Raw genomic sequence first — 15559 nt, forward strand, 5'->3', positions numbered from 1 at the left:
GATGAGTCAGTCTTCCCAAAAGATGACTTTAATAACCTATTCATAAGCTTAGTTCTTGGAGGACAGAGACAAGTTGCTAGTTTTTATATATTTTCCAAAGTATTTGTCTCTTTGACATTTAAAGTGTGATTGTTGTTGCTGCTCGGTCATTTCAGTCATGTCTGACTCTTTGTTGATCGCATTTGGGGTTTTCTTGGCAAAGATAATGGAGTAGTTTGGCATTTCCTTCTCCAGCTCATTTTACAGATGAGGAAACTGAGACAAACAGGGTTAAGTGACTTGCCCAAGGTCATACAACTAGCAAATGTCTGAGGCCAGATCTGAATTCAAGTCTTCCTGACTCCAGGCCTGGTGTTCCATCCATTGCACCAACACACTAAACTGGCCAAAGATTTTCAATGTGCCAATTCATATAGTCTGAAAATTGTTTAAACTTTATTTTTCAAAAATAGCTAATGGTTGTGGAATCTTGGACTGGTAACTAAGAGCAATACAATGAAATCACAAATTTTTCCACTGAAATTCTTTCAATTTCAGTTTCAAGAGGCAGTGGACATATTGCCATAGCAATAAATTTAAAGACTGAGGAATTTCTTGTATTAAAAAAAGTAAACATCTGGTTTTACATCTGAATACGCAGACACAAATTCAGTCATTATTTTATCAAATTCTCCAATTTTAAGTGATTTATGAATAATTCATGGCATACATACAATATCCAAAATGTGCTATCATTGGTGTGGCCTTTTCAAAGTAAACGTGGAAAAGATAAGAAAGCTATTTTGGCAGGGCAAAATCAATTGTTTTTGTGCTAGTAAAAAACATTAGCGATTTCAATGCTTCAAAAAGGTGTCAAATTTTAATACTTTGGAAAAACTGTGTTTTAATAAATAAGACTTAGAAGGAGGAAAGGCAGAAGCGTATAGTTTCTCTAATTTTCCTGTAAATAGTGATAGTCATCAGTATATAACCCTTAATCATTGTGTCCATTGTGTACCTTGGTATAGTCTCTAAGCAATTGAGGTAGAAAACTTCCTGGAGGATTAGATAAGTATTTACATTCTGGGGATATCACATAGCAGAGCTGAATAAAACAAATTAAATTAAACTGAAACTTTTATGCAGCCCTGCTTCACACTATTAGTGAAGGGAAATTGATTGGACAAGACACCATCAACTCTAATTTGACCTCATAAAATAGAATCAAAATAATGAGCATGACAGAGAAATAATATATGAAAAAACTTAACTGAAGACAGTACAAGTAGGGACTAAAGGCACTTCAAAAGTCACCTTGTATATTTGGAATTATTTTATGGTATGTCTGAATATAAAACCTCATAAAAACAGGCAAGAAATCATTAAGGAAAAAATACAGCAGGAAGAATGTAATAGGAACATAAAGAGAAAAAAGGAAGCTGACAGTTTTACTTCAGCTTAGCAGTTATTAAAACCTAAAATCATCATAAGAGATGAATATTAGTGGAATTTTTTTTCTAATATATGAGGTTATAAGACCATAGATTCAAAGTGGGAAAAGATGTTAGGTCATGGCATTCAGTCTTCTCATTTTACAGATGAGTAAACTGAGGCCTAAAGATGCTAAGATTATCTTCTCTATTGTTTACAAATAACAAAATAAAAATAACTTATTCTCAAAGTGACCACAATATAAAATGAAATGTTTCATGGAATTTTATGTAAACAATATTTCAAAAATAAGCTCAGAGCAAGACTTTAGATGACAAATAAAGCCCTGAATAGTTGTATGTACTTCATGTTCATAAATCTACCAGATCACTTTATCAGTACTCCAATGTGTATCCTTCTGTAAAGTGAATAATGCTTTTGTAATGCAAATAGGCATCTCAATCTGTTTTGTTGGTTTAGATTTTTCCAACACTGACTTTTCTATAAAACAGGCACAACTATAACAGACTAGTTACATAGGATCCTTAAATAATATAGTTAATGTTTATTTCAAATGACAGGCAGGTTCTAATTATAAAATTATTTCTTGACCACTTATTGTGTCTATCACACATTTTGACATCTGACCTTGCAGTATTTTCTAACTACATGATACTTCTTGTATATTTAAGTAGACTGGCTACTCCCTAGAGGGCTGGTACAGTGTCTCTTATTCCTTATCTATCATTCATATAACCTAAACTGAATGCATATTAGATGCCTAATGAATGTTGTTGAAAATGAATGGACCAACTTAACTCAATTGGACATATCAGTGATAGAAATACAGTGGTAATATAAAAATCAGCAGAAACTGATTCTTACTTTTTCAAGAGTTAGTATCAGAACTAAAAATTAGGGATGGTTATTCAGAATTCTATTCTAAAGCAGGGGTCATGGCCTACAGGTCTCAGTTTAAAAATAACTTTTATCTCAAAGGCTATACAGAAACAGGCTGTGAGCTAGATTTTGCCCGGAGGCCATACTTTGCTGACCCTGGTGCTAGCGGATGGCACCCCAAAAGGTCAGATGATAGTGGTTCAGAATTTCTAAAATAGTATGCTTCTTAAAATTTCCTTTAAAAGCAATTTGTAATTCTACCACAATCAATTTCTGAAGACTATTGCAAAAATGGCCCAAATGCAAAGCCACTAAACCTATAAATAACTTTAGGTAAAAGGCAATGACTTTCTCAGTAACGGAAAAGATAAGCATAAGAAATTATTTTTTTCCATTCCTTTAAATCATTTTATTATACATAGCACCAATGATCATATAAAGTTATTTACTTCAAAGAAAACCATGCAAATACAGCTTGTAGTAGACTGTCATCACTTTTTCTTAATTTTTTTTAATGAGATGTATTCACCTAAGGGAAAAAAAACACCTGTTTTATGAGATGTATTCACCTAAGGAAAAGGACAGTATATGTCAACTGTCTTCCTATCAATCATAACTCATTTTGATATAAACAGAAGTAATTCCTAGAAATACTTTTTGAATACTAGTCTTCCAATGATGCAAACAAATAAAGTTAATATTTAAGGAGATATTAAATTTTCTATTTTTCAATTTTCCATTTTGACCCAACTTTTTTCTGAAGCAGTAAAAGGAAATATCAAATCTAGAAAAGAGAAAAAAGAAAAAACCTTTTAAAAAAAGTTTTGTAAGGCATAATAAAAGGTCTTTTAAAAAAAAGTTTAAAATGTCTGGACAAATGCAAAGGATTATATTCAAAACCTTCTAAGAATCAAAACATGATGAAGTATTGATGACAATACCTTCTTGTCAAAGGGTATTTAAAACACATTTGTGTACTAGTATGTTAGGAAAAAGGAAGAAACATGGCATATAGAGAGAGCTGTCCTTGAATCCAGGGTTCAAGTCCTGCCTTTGATGTATATTATCTGTGTTACCCTGCAGAGGTCATTTAAATCTCTGAGGGCTCTAGGCACTCCAAGATTTTGTAAGTCCCAGAGACAGTGCTGATTGGTATTCGTAGAAGGAGTTTCCTTACCTGTGAATTCCTTATATAAAATCACAGGTTCAGTTCCTATCCATAGTGCACCTATTTAGTTTTTAGATATGTTCCATAACTTCATAAAACAGATGTTTAAGTTAATATTATTTTATTGGTTTTTCTTCTACAGTTTTATTTTTTTCATTTTCACTTTTGCTGGCTTAGAAAAAGTAATGAATTGAAAGGGTTGGTTACAAATTGGGGATTTCCAACAAGGCATTCAATGATGACATTACTCTTAAGAATGTGACTGAAAATAGACCAATGTGAATAGTTCTTTCCATTACATATATGTGAAATTTTGATTTTTGTTGGTTAGTCTAAGAATGTGTCACTATTACAGTTCTCTCTCTTAGACTGTGTGTACATTGAACCAGAAGAAATCACTGAAAAGTGAAAATTTGGTCAACTAATCACACTACTTCAAAAACTATGGTTATATACTAAGATCTTCCAGAAGAAGTAATATGGTCTAGTAGAAAAAGAATTGATCTTTGACTTAGAAAATTTAGATTCAAGTCCATACTCTGACACTAACTAGCTGTGTGATTATGGGCAAATCATTTACCTTCTCCGAGCCCAAGCCCAAGTAAAACAAGGAAAATACTTATATTACTTACTTAACAGGGTTGCAGGGAAAATCCTTTGGAAACCTTAAACTATAGAAATATCCTTCTTATTGTTGTTAATAAGTACAGAGACATCTTTTTGATGCTTATGATAGAGCACCAGGCTAGCAAGGGCCAAATTAGAAATTTTTTTGAAGGATGTATAGGATATATGTACAATATATACAATAACAATAGTATTTTAAAAATAATTCCTTAGAACTGAAGAAGGATGCACAGAATGGTTCTCTAAAGATGTATGCATCTGGGTGAAAAAGAAGAAATTTTAGCTAGCCACTCATAAACTATGCCTGTGGTGTATTCCCTCACAAAATAAAATATTACTTGTGATTTCATACCCACAAAATGTATATTATAACTAAATTAATATTCCTTAGTCCTAACTATCTTACTAACTACCTATGTGATCGTGAGTAAGTCACTTACCTCCTCTGGGTCTTAGTTTCTCCATAAGTAAAATGAGATACTTAGACTAGATGATGTTTTTGTTCCTCTTTTGTTCAGAGGAAGACCTCTGAAATTTGATAATTCTATTAGATAATATTTGCAAAATACTCTCAAATCTTAAACAGATGGTATTTAAAAGACAAAGGGTATAGATCCATTTAGAAGGCACACAAAAAATGTTTTCTATAGAACTATGGAAGGGAAAGGACATAACAAAATGCTGAACAACCTTCTGCCCTTCAAATACAAGGTATACTTTCTTCTAAAAGTCGAAGTTTATTTTATGTGTAGCTTTCTTATTTAACTGAATGAATAGTGATATTTCTTATACTTAAAACATTCAGTGAAATTTAAAGCATTAAGAGAAATTTATAACCAATAAGCTTATTACTAAAATGCTTCCACAAAATTAAAAGATGTTTCCATGAACCCATACATCTTAGACGATATCACCTTCAAAAAAAAAAGTATTTATTGAAGGGCTCTCACTTGATCCCTACGTATACATGTGTAAAGATCTCAACTTATTTTATGAGACAAAATTTCCATCACAATTTTCTTTATCCTCTGTTGCTCCTGAAATGTTCAATGTACTTGTTTTTGCAGCCTCTCAAGCAGGGAACATTTTTTTCCTTAACAAAATAATTATTGCTGTAATAATCTGTAATTATGGTTTATAACTGCAATAATCCCAAAGAAATCAGTCATTACCATAGATCACAAGTAATCGTTAACTACTGTTAATGACCTATTTCTTGGGGATTATTGTTTTAGTAAACCATGACCGTATCACTGCAGATATGAAGGAGCAAGACAATATAATACAAATGAGATCATAATATAATAATAAACTTATTTTGCAACATTAAAAGTCATTAAGCATCTAAATTAAAGTACATATAACGAGGGGATATAATTTTCATTGTTCAACACTAACTGAAGTGTTTAGCCTGCACAAAAGAAATTGAATACTACTACATGGTAATACAAATTAAAGCTACATTAAATATTTGCTAATACAAAATAATTTCACAGGATTGATCTGACCACAGATTTCCTGAATAAAGTGCAAAAGACCTCATGGGGTCCACTAATTGACTTTCTGACTTGAGACAAAGTAAAATCCAATTCTAAAAAAAAAAGTTCCTAAAATACATTTTCCTTAGCCCCCTCCCCACTCCCAGTGATTTATAAAAGTAGTTCTAGTTGAGAATCTGAACAGTGACAGTTTGGATCTCTTTAGAATCTCTAAAAAGTTGTATGCAAAATGAATCATATTTTAGAGATCATGTTATTTGGCCCAGAGGAATTAAGTAACTTCTCCATGTACCTGGCTAGTTAGTTGCAAGGTTTAGTGTCCTAGACCAGTCTTTCCACTATTTTGTTAACTTCCAAAGAGGTTCTTTTGGAAAGTGAAGATTTTTTTTCATAAAGCTCACAATTATTCCCTAAGTTATCTTCAATTGAATTCATGCAATAAGCATTTGTTAAATGCCTGTTATGTGCCAAGCACAACATTAGATAGTGTAGATACAAATACAAAGTGAAAACAGTCTCTGTCCTCAAGGAACAGGAACATTCTACTAGAAAAAATAACATGTAGATAGACCAACAGTGAAGAGACCAACCTAATTTGTCCTTTTGATAGGGTTACTAGATTGACCTATAAAAGGGAAGGTATAGACATACTGTACTTGGATTTCAGCAAGATATTTGATCAAATTTCTTCTGTTATTCTTGTGAATAAGGTGTAGAATTTTAGACTGGATGATAGTACAGTTAGGTAGATAATGACTGGACTCATGCATGCATAGATCAATGTAAACCTTTGCCCATGGCCCTGTGTTCTGTTGGATAAAGGCATAATATGTACGCAGATGATCATAAGTGAGGTCTAATGACAGAAATGGGATCCCAGAGGATCTCAACAAGAGACAGGTTCAAATTTTAAAGGATGACATTTAGAGATAAATATAAAGACGTGGTTGGGGGTGGGGTGGGAAGGAGACACAAGTCTAAGTATCTGAAAAGCTGTCACGTGAAAAAAGGATAAGGCTTGATCTACTTAGCCTCAGAGGGCATAACTAGGAGTAATGTGCTGAAATCACAAAGAAGTAAATTTAGATTTATATAAGGAAAAATTTTCTAACAATTGAGGCTAAACAAAAGTGGAATTGGTGTTTTAGGAAGCAGTGGATTCCTGTTCTTTGGAATTCTTCAAGAAAAGAATAGATGACCACTTTATGGCAGAGGAACTTCTTATTCAAGTATATGTTGCACTAGATGGTGTCTTAAGTTTCTTCCAATGCTGTGATCATCATACTTGGATACAAAAATCAACTGCAAAAGCACAGGATGGACTCCCTCACTCAAGAAACTCCAGGTAGGGCCAAGATGGTAGAGCAGAGAAGCACTCAACCAAGCTCTCGCAAATTTCCATCCAAACAACTCTAAAATAACGCTTCAAATCAAATTCTGGAATGTCAGAACCAACAAAAGGTGGGGTGAAATATTTTCCAGTCCAGTACAATTTAGGACATCAGCAAAAAAGGTCTGTCTCAGATGCAGTGGTGGGCCCAGGGAGCGCAGCTCAGGCAGCTCAGGCCATGCCTTGGGAGTGGATGCATTGGCGGCAGCAGTAGCAACAGCTTTGAGAGTTCTCAGTCCTCACTTAGGGGTTGTTGAGGTCGGAGGCTGAAGGAGATTGCAGGGGACCTTTACTGGTGCTGGGTTCAGGAGCCTGTTTCATTGCCCATAAGCAGTTCTGGGTTGCATTCCTAGGACTAAAAGGAGCAATAGCATTTGTGGCCATAGGGGAGCAGGGGCCCAGGTAACGGTTTCAACAGGAAGAGGAATGCTTACAGTGGTTCACAGTGGTGTAGGGACCCTGATCTCAATTCCAAGACAGAGGAGAGCACTAGCAATTAAGGCTGAAGAAGAGTGGGGGCTGTCACAGTCACAAGGCCAGGAGGAGTGCTTATGCTGATGGCTGTCCCTTCCTGGGTTAAAACTGGAGCACAGGCCAGGAAAGTAATGACCACAACTCTTTTTAGATAATACTACCTTGGAAGCATGGAAAACTTACAGATCCCCAGAGCTAGCTCTGAAAACAAAGCAAGAAAGGACTGAAGCTTGGACAGTGCCACTCCACTCTGGGAACAAAACCCAACTTTAACACAAAGTTACAAGTTAACAAAAAGGCTAGAAAAATGAGCAAATGGACAAAAAAAAAAGAACTCAATCATAACACATTACCACAGTGACAGGGAAGTTCAAGACACAAATTCAGAAGAAAAAAAAACCAATGGCAAAGCAGCCACAAGCTAAGCCTCAAGAAAAAAAAATTAATTGGATGCAGACCCACAAGAATTCCTAGAAGAGCTCAAAAAGAAATCAAGTAAGATGGGTGGAAGAAAAATTGGGAGAAGAAATTAGAGTGATGCAAGAGAATTATGAAGATAGTCAACTGTTTAGTAAAAGAAGCATAAAAATACTAAAGAAAATAACACCTTAAAAAACAGAATTGGTCAAATGGTAAAAGAGGCACAAAAATCCACTGAAGAGAATTTCTTAAAAAGCAGAATTGGCCAAATGAAATGGGAGATACAAAAATTCACTGAAGAAAAGAACTCCTTGAGAAACAAAATTGGTCAAATGGAACTGGAGGTATAAAAACTCACTGAAGAAAACAATTCCTTAAGAATTAGAACTGGGCAAGTATTAACTCTGTGAGACACCAGAAACGATGCAACAAAATTGAAAGAAAGAAAAAATAGAAGACAATGTGAAATATCTCATAGAAAAACAACTGGCCTGGAAAATAGATCCAGAAGAAATAATTTAAGAATTATTGGATCAGCCTGAAAGCCATGATAAAAAAATAGACAAGAAATTATCAAGAAAAACTGCCCCAATATCTTAGAACCAGAGGGTAAGATAGAACTCATCAACCACTTCCTGAAAGAGACCCCAAAACGAGAAATTCCAGGAATATTAAAGCTAAATTCCAGAGCTCCTAGGTCAAGGAGAGAATATTACAAGCAGAAGGAAAGAAACAATTCAAATATCACAGAGTCAGAGTTAGGATCACACAAGATTTAGCAGCTGCCACATTAAAAGATGAGAGGGCACGGAATATGATATTCCTGAAGGCAAAGGAGCTAGGATTACAACCAAGAATAACCTATCAAACAAAATTGGGTATAATCCTTTGGGGAAAAAAATGGATATTTAATGAAATAGAGAACTTTCCAGCATTCTTGATGAAAATATCGGAACTAAATAGAAAATGTGAGTTTCAAACATAAAACTCAAGATGAGCACAAAAAGGTAAAACATGAAAGAGAAATCTTAAGAGATTCAATAAGGTTAAACTGTTGACATTCCTCTACTCCTAAAAACTTTATAATTATTAGGGCAGTTAGACAGAGTATACATAGACAGAGGGCATAGGTAATTTGATTTTTTTTAAATTAAGAAATGAGAAAGAGAGATATACTTGGAGAAGGAGCGACAGGAATAATAGGAAAGATCATCTCACAGAAGAGTTGGGGGCGGGGTGGAGCCAAGATGGCAGAGTAAAAGCAGTGACTTGCTTGAGCTCTCCCTCAAACCCCTCCAAATACCTGTAAAAAATGGCTCTAAACAAATTCTAAAGCAATAGAACCCACCAAAAGACAGAGTGACACAAATTTCCAGCCCAAGACAACCTGGATGGTTGACAGGAAAGGTCTAATGTGCCGGGCTGGGAGAGGAGCACAGTTCAGCATGGGTCACGCAGGCAAAGAAAGGACCTCAGTGAACCTGGAGCGCAGACCTCAGGGGACTGAATCACCAGCAGTTGTATTGGTTTCTAGACTTCTCAACCCACAAATGTCAAAGACAACTTAGAAGGTCAGTAGGAAACGTCTATCAGACCTGGGTGAGAGAAGAGCATGGTCCAGCCCTAGCCCTGGTGTAGCCCCGGGGCGGTAGCTACTTTCAGCCTATAGATGGTGGGGGGATTGAGTGGCTGATCACAGGGGGACTGCAGGGATCTCTTTGCTGGTGCTGAGGCAGGATTCTCTTGCTTTGCCCCTGCTTGGATCTGGGTCGAAGTCCTGGGTGGCGGTCCTGGGGCAAGGAGGAGTGCTGGTGGGTGGAAAGGGAATCCTTCTCACAGTTCTAAGGCAGAAAAGAGTGCTTGTGGTCACTCATAGACCAGAGCCAAGGCCAGGAAAGGAGTAAACACCTTGCCCTTGATCATACCACCTTGGAAGACTGAAAACTTACGGGTCCCTAGAAGTATCTCTGAAAACAGCTACACAAAACCCCTGAAGCTTGGGACAGTAAATTCTCCACACTGGAAGCAGACCCCTACTTTAACAAAGCATTTAAAACTCAAGTAATTGCTGGGATCATGAGCAAACAGCATGAAAAAAACTCAGACCATAGAATCTTACTTTGGTGACAAAGAAGATAAAACATACAACCAGAAGAAGACAACAAAGTCAAGCTCCTACATCCAAAGCCTCCAAGAAAAATATGAATCAGAGCCAGGCCATGGAAGAGCTCAAAAAGGATTTTGAGAAGCAAGTGAGAGAAGTAGAGGATAAACTGGAAAGAAAAATTATAGTGCTACAAGAAAATCATGCTTGCTAAAGGAGACTAAAAAAAAAAAACTGAAGAAAATAACACCTTAAAAAATAGCCTAACCCAAATGGCAAAAGAGGTCCAAAAAGCCAATGAGGAGAAGAATGCCTTAAAAAGCAGAATTGGTCAAATGGAAAAGGAAGTCCAAAAGCTCACTGAAGAAAATAATTCCTTAAAAACTAGAATGGAGCAAATGGAAGCTAATATCAAGAAATTATAAAACAAAACCAAAAGAATGAAAAAATAGAAGACAATGTGAAATATCTCATTGGAAAAACAATTGACCTGATCCAAGAGAGATAATTTAAAAATTATTGGACTACCTGAAAGCCATGATCAAAAAAAGAGCCTAGACATCATCTTTCAACAAATTATCAAGGAAAACTGTCCTGATGTTCTAGAACCAGAGGGTAAAATAAAAATTGAAAGAATCCACCGATCACCTCCTGAGAGAGATCCCAAAATAAAAATTGCCAGGAATATTATAGCCAATTTCCAGAGTTCCCAGGTCAAAGAGAATATTGCAAGCAGCCAGAAAGAAATAATTCAAGTATTGTAGAAACACAATCAAGATAACACAAGATTTAGCATCTTCTACATGCAGGGATTAGAGGGCTTGGAATATGATATTCTAGAGGTCAAGGGACCTAGGATTATAGCCAAGTCTCACCTACCCAGCAAAACTGAGTATAATCCTTCAGGGGAAAAAATGGACATTCAATGAAATAGAAGACTTTCAAGCATTCTTGATGAAAAGACCAGAGCTGAACAGAAAATCTGATTTTCAAATACAAGACTGAAGAGAAGCATGAAAAGGTAAACAAGAAAGAGAAATCATAAAGTTGAACTGTTTACATTCCTACACAGAAAGATGATATTTGTACCTCATGAGACTTTTCTCAGTATTAGGGTAGTTGGAAGGAAAATTTATATATATACATATGTGTGTATGTGTGTGTGTGTGTGTGTGTGTGTGTGTATGCATAGGCAGAGGGCACAGGGTGAATTGAAGATGAAGGGATGACACCTAAAACATAAAATTAAGGGGTTAGAGAGGATTATACTGGGAGAAGGAGAAAGTGAGAGGTAGAATGGGTAAATTATCTCACATAAAATAGACAAGAAAAAGCTTTTACAGTGGAGGGGAAGTGAGGGGAGGTGAGAGGGAATGAGTGAATCTTACTCTTATCAGATTTGGCCTAAGGAGGGAATAACATACATACTCAATTGGATATGGAAATCTATCTTACCCTACAGGAAAATAGGGGGGAAGGGGATAAGAAAGGGATAATGTTAGAAGGGAGGGCAGATTGTGGGAGGGGGTAATCAGAAGCAAACACTTTCGAGGAAGGATAGGGTCAAAGGAGAGAATAGAATAAATGAGGATCGGGACAGGATGGAGGGAAATATAGTTAGTTTTTCACAAGATGAATATTATAGAAGTGTTTTGCATGACTACACATGTATAACCTGTATTGAGTTGCCTACCTTCTCAATGAGGGTGGGTGGGGAGGGAGAAAGGGAGAGAATTTGGAACCCAAAGTTTTAAAAACAAATGTTAAAAATTGTGGGGTTTTTTTTGGTTATTTTTTTTTTTGGGCAAGGCAACTGGGGTTGAGTGGCTTGCCCAGGGTCACACAGCTGGTCAGTGTCAAGTGTCTGGTCTGGGACCACATTTGAACTCAGGTTCTCCTGACTCCAGGGCTGGTGCCCTATCCACTGTGCCCCCAGCTGCCCCTAAAAATAGTTTTTACATGCAACAGGGAAATAAGATATACAGGCAATGTGGTACAGAAATCTATCCTGCTCTACAGGAAAATAAAAGGGGAAGAGGATAAGAGAAGGCGGTGGGGTGATAGAAAGGAGGTCATATTGGGGGAAGTCGTATTCAGAATGCACACCATCTTGGGGTGGGGGAGGGGAGAAATGGGGAGAAAATTTGGAACTCAAAATCTTGTGAAGGTGAATGTTGAAAACTACAGTTGGATGAATTAATTTAAAAAAAAAGAGTTGTAAAAGGAAGAGCTTTAACAATGGAGGTGGGACTTCCAGGACCCAAGACTGGCAGAGTAAGCAGCAAATCACTGTAACTCTTCCCATAGTCACCTCCCAAAAACCATAAAATAGTGCCCCAAAACAAATCCTGGGAACAGCAGAACCAGCAAAAAGATGAGGTGAAACAATCGTCTAGCCCAAGAAACTTGTGAATTGGCAAGAAAGGCCTCATTTAGGTAAAAGGGGAACACAATCCAAGACAGGAAGTGTCCCACCAAGCCAGCGGCAAGCCCCACCTCAGCAAACCAGTGGGAGATCCTGAGCCCCAGTGTGGTGGAAAAGGCTAACACCAACACCAGGACTCACCATGTGCCTCACCATAGCCAGAACAGGCAGACTCCAGCTCCAAGAACCACCACATGCTTCAGCATAGCCCCAGGAAAACAGGCAGCTTCTAGCAGTCAGACTTTGATGTGCTTCAGTGTAACCCCCCGTAATTGCTCCCCTCACTTCCCTGGAAAAGCACAGAAATACCCCACTGGCCTCAGCACACACCAGATACAAGCACTAGGACTCCAGCTCAGCACTTGGTGAGCCGCCAGACTCCTACAACCTCCAGCAGTGCCAGCTACCCCCACCCCAACCCCTTAACCCAGCACCAGACATGAGGGTCTCTCAGAGTAACATCACTGGAGCACCAGGTAAACAGCCAGGGCCTGTAGCCTCTGGCATAAGAAGCCTGAGACAGTGCCCCTTTCACCTCAAGAGCAGAGCTCAAATTTTAAAGAAAGGAGAAAGGCCAAAAAAGATGAGGAAAGAAAAAAAAAAGAATCTGACCACAGAAAATTATTATGGTGACAGGGAAGATCAAGTCACAAACTCAGAAGAGGACAAAAATGTCAAAACATCTATGGGCAAAACCTCAAAGAAAAACATGAAGTGGTCTCAAGCCCAGAAAGAGCTCATGGAAGAGCTCAAAAAGGAGTTTAAAAATCATATAAAAGAAGTAGAAGAAAAACTGGGAAAAGAAATGAAAGTGAAGAAAGAATCAACAGCTTGGAAAAAGAAAACAACTGCTTAAAAAGTAGAATTGGCCAAATGGAAAAGGAGATAACAAAAATTCACTGAATAAAACAACTCTTTAAAAAGTACAATTGGCAAAATGAAAAAAGTAGTACAAAAGCTAACTGACGAAAACAACTCCTTAAAAGTTAGAAATGGGCACGTGGGAACTAGTGACTCTATGAGACATCAAGAATCAATCAAACAAATTTAAAAGAATGAAAAAAAATAGAAGAAAATGTAAAATACCTTATTGCAAAACAACTGACCTGAAAATAGATCCAGGAGAGACAATGTCAGAATCACTGGACTCCCTGAAAGTCATAATCAAAAACATACTTTTGAGGAGGAACAGAGTATAAAAAGGAAGGATAAATAGGGGGAAAAGAGGATAAAGGTAAATACACAATTAATGATCCTAACTGTGAATGTGAATGGGATGAGCTCACCCATAAAACAGAAGCAGATAACAAAATGGATTAAAAACCAGAATCCAACAATATACTGTTTACAAGAAACACACTTGAAACAGAGTAAAAACAAGGAGGCAGAGCAGAATCTACTATGCTTCAGTTGAGGTAAACAAAACAAAAAGAGAAAGACAAAAACAAAACAGAAGTAGCAATAATGATCTCAGGCAAATCAAAAGCAAAAATAGAACTAATTAAAAGAGATAAGTTTTGCCAAAAGGTGCCATAAATAATGAAGTAATATCAGTACTAAACATATATGCATCAAATGGCACAGCATCCTAATTCTTAAAGGAAAATTTAAACGAGTTACAGGATGAAACAGACTGTAAAACTATACCAGTGGAGGACCTCAACGTCCCCCTCAGAACTAGATAAATCTAAACATAAAATAAATAAGAAAGAAGTTAAGGAGATGAATAGAAGTTTAGAAAAGTTAGTTTTGATAGACCTCTGGAGAAAATTGAGTGAGAATAGAAAGGAGTATATCTTTTTCTCAGCTGTACATGGCACCTTCACGAAAAGTGACCATATATCTGGGCATAAAAACCTCACAACCAAATGCAGAAAAGCAGAAGTATTAAATGCATCCTTTTCAGACCATAAAGCAATAAAAATCGTATTCAATAAAGAGCCATAGAAACACAGGTTAAAAATTAATTGGAAACTTAAAATCAGTGGGCCAAACAACAAATCACAGAAACAGTCAATAATTTCATCAGAGAAAGACAACAATAAGACAACATACCAAAATTTATGTGATGTAGCCAAAACAGCACTTAGGGGAAAATCTATACCTCTAAATGCTTACATTAATAAAACAGCGAAAGAGAAGATCAATGAATTGGGCATTTAACTAAAAAAAAAACAAAAACAAAAACAAAAACTAGAAAAAGAACAAATTAAAAACCTCCCAATTAAGCACCAAAATAGGAATCCTGAAAATCAAAGGAGAGATTAATAAAACTGAAAGTATGAAAACTATTGAAGTAATAAATAAAACTAGGGGCTGGTTTTATGAAAAAAAAATCCAAAGAAATAGATAAGCCATTGGTTAATTTGATTTAAAAAAAAAGAAAAATAAATTAACAGTATCAAAAATGAAAAGGGTGAACTCACCAATGGAGAGGAAATGAAAGCAATTATTAGGAGTTATTTTGCCCAACTACATGCCAATAAAACTGATGATCTAAATGAAATGGATGAATTCTTATGAAAATATAAACTGCCCACATTAACAGAAAAGGAAATAAAATATTTAAATAACCCTTTCTTACAAAAATAAATTGAACAAGCCACAAATGATCTCCCTAGAAAAAAATTCCCAGGACCAGATAGATTCATGAGTCAATTCTACCAAACATTTAAAAAAATTATTAATTCCAATACTACATAAACTATTTGAAAAAAAAACAGATAAATAAGGAGTCCTACCAAATTATTTTTATGACATTTATTTAACTGTTACCTAAAGCAGAAAGAAGAAAAACAGAGAAAGAAGACAATAAACCAATTTCCCTAATGAATATTGATGCAAAGGTTTGAAATAAAACACTAGCAAGGGATTACAGCAATATACTGCAAAGCTCATATACTATGACTGGATGAGATTTACACCAAGAATGCATGGCTAGTTTAATATTAGGAAATCTATCAATATAAATGACCATATTAATAACAAAAATTAACAAAAATCATGATTATCTCAATCGATGCAGAAAAAGCTTTTAACAAAATACAACATTCATTCCTATTAAAAATACTAGAAAACATAGGAATAAATGGAGCTTTCCTTTAGTATCTGTCTAAAACCATCAACAAGCATTATCTGTAAT

The 15559-nt window shown here is 36.0% G+C and overlaps 1 protein-coding gene across 5 annotated transcripts in view; it reads right to left on the minus strand.

The window, feature by feature from the left end:
- The window catches only part of RANBP17 (RAN binding protein 17), a 329638-nt gene that overhangs the window by 258898 nt on the left and 55181 nt on the right, over positions 1-15559 (minus strand). The gene's annotated exons all lie outside the window — the stretch shown is intronic.

The sequence above is a fragment of the Vombatus ursinus genome, unplaced genomic scaffold, assembly GCF_900497805.2.
Source record: "Vombatus ursinus unplaced genomic scaffold, bare-nosed wombat genome assembly UNPS02014863.1, whole genome shotgun sequence".
NCBI lineage: Eukaryota > Metazoa > Chordata > Mammalia > Diprotodontia > Vombatidae > Vombatus > Vombatus ursinus.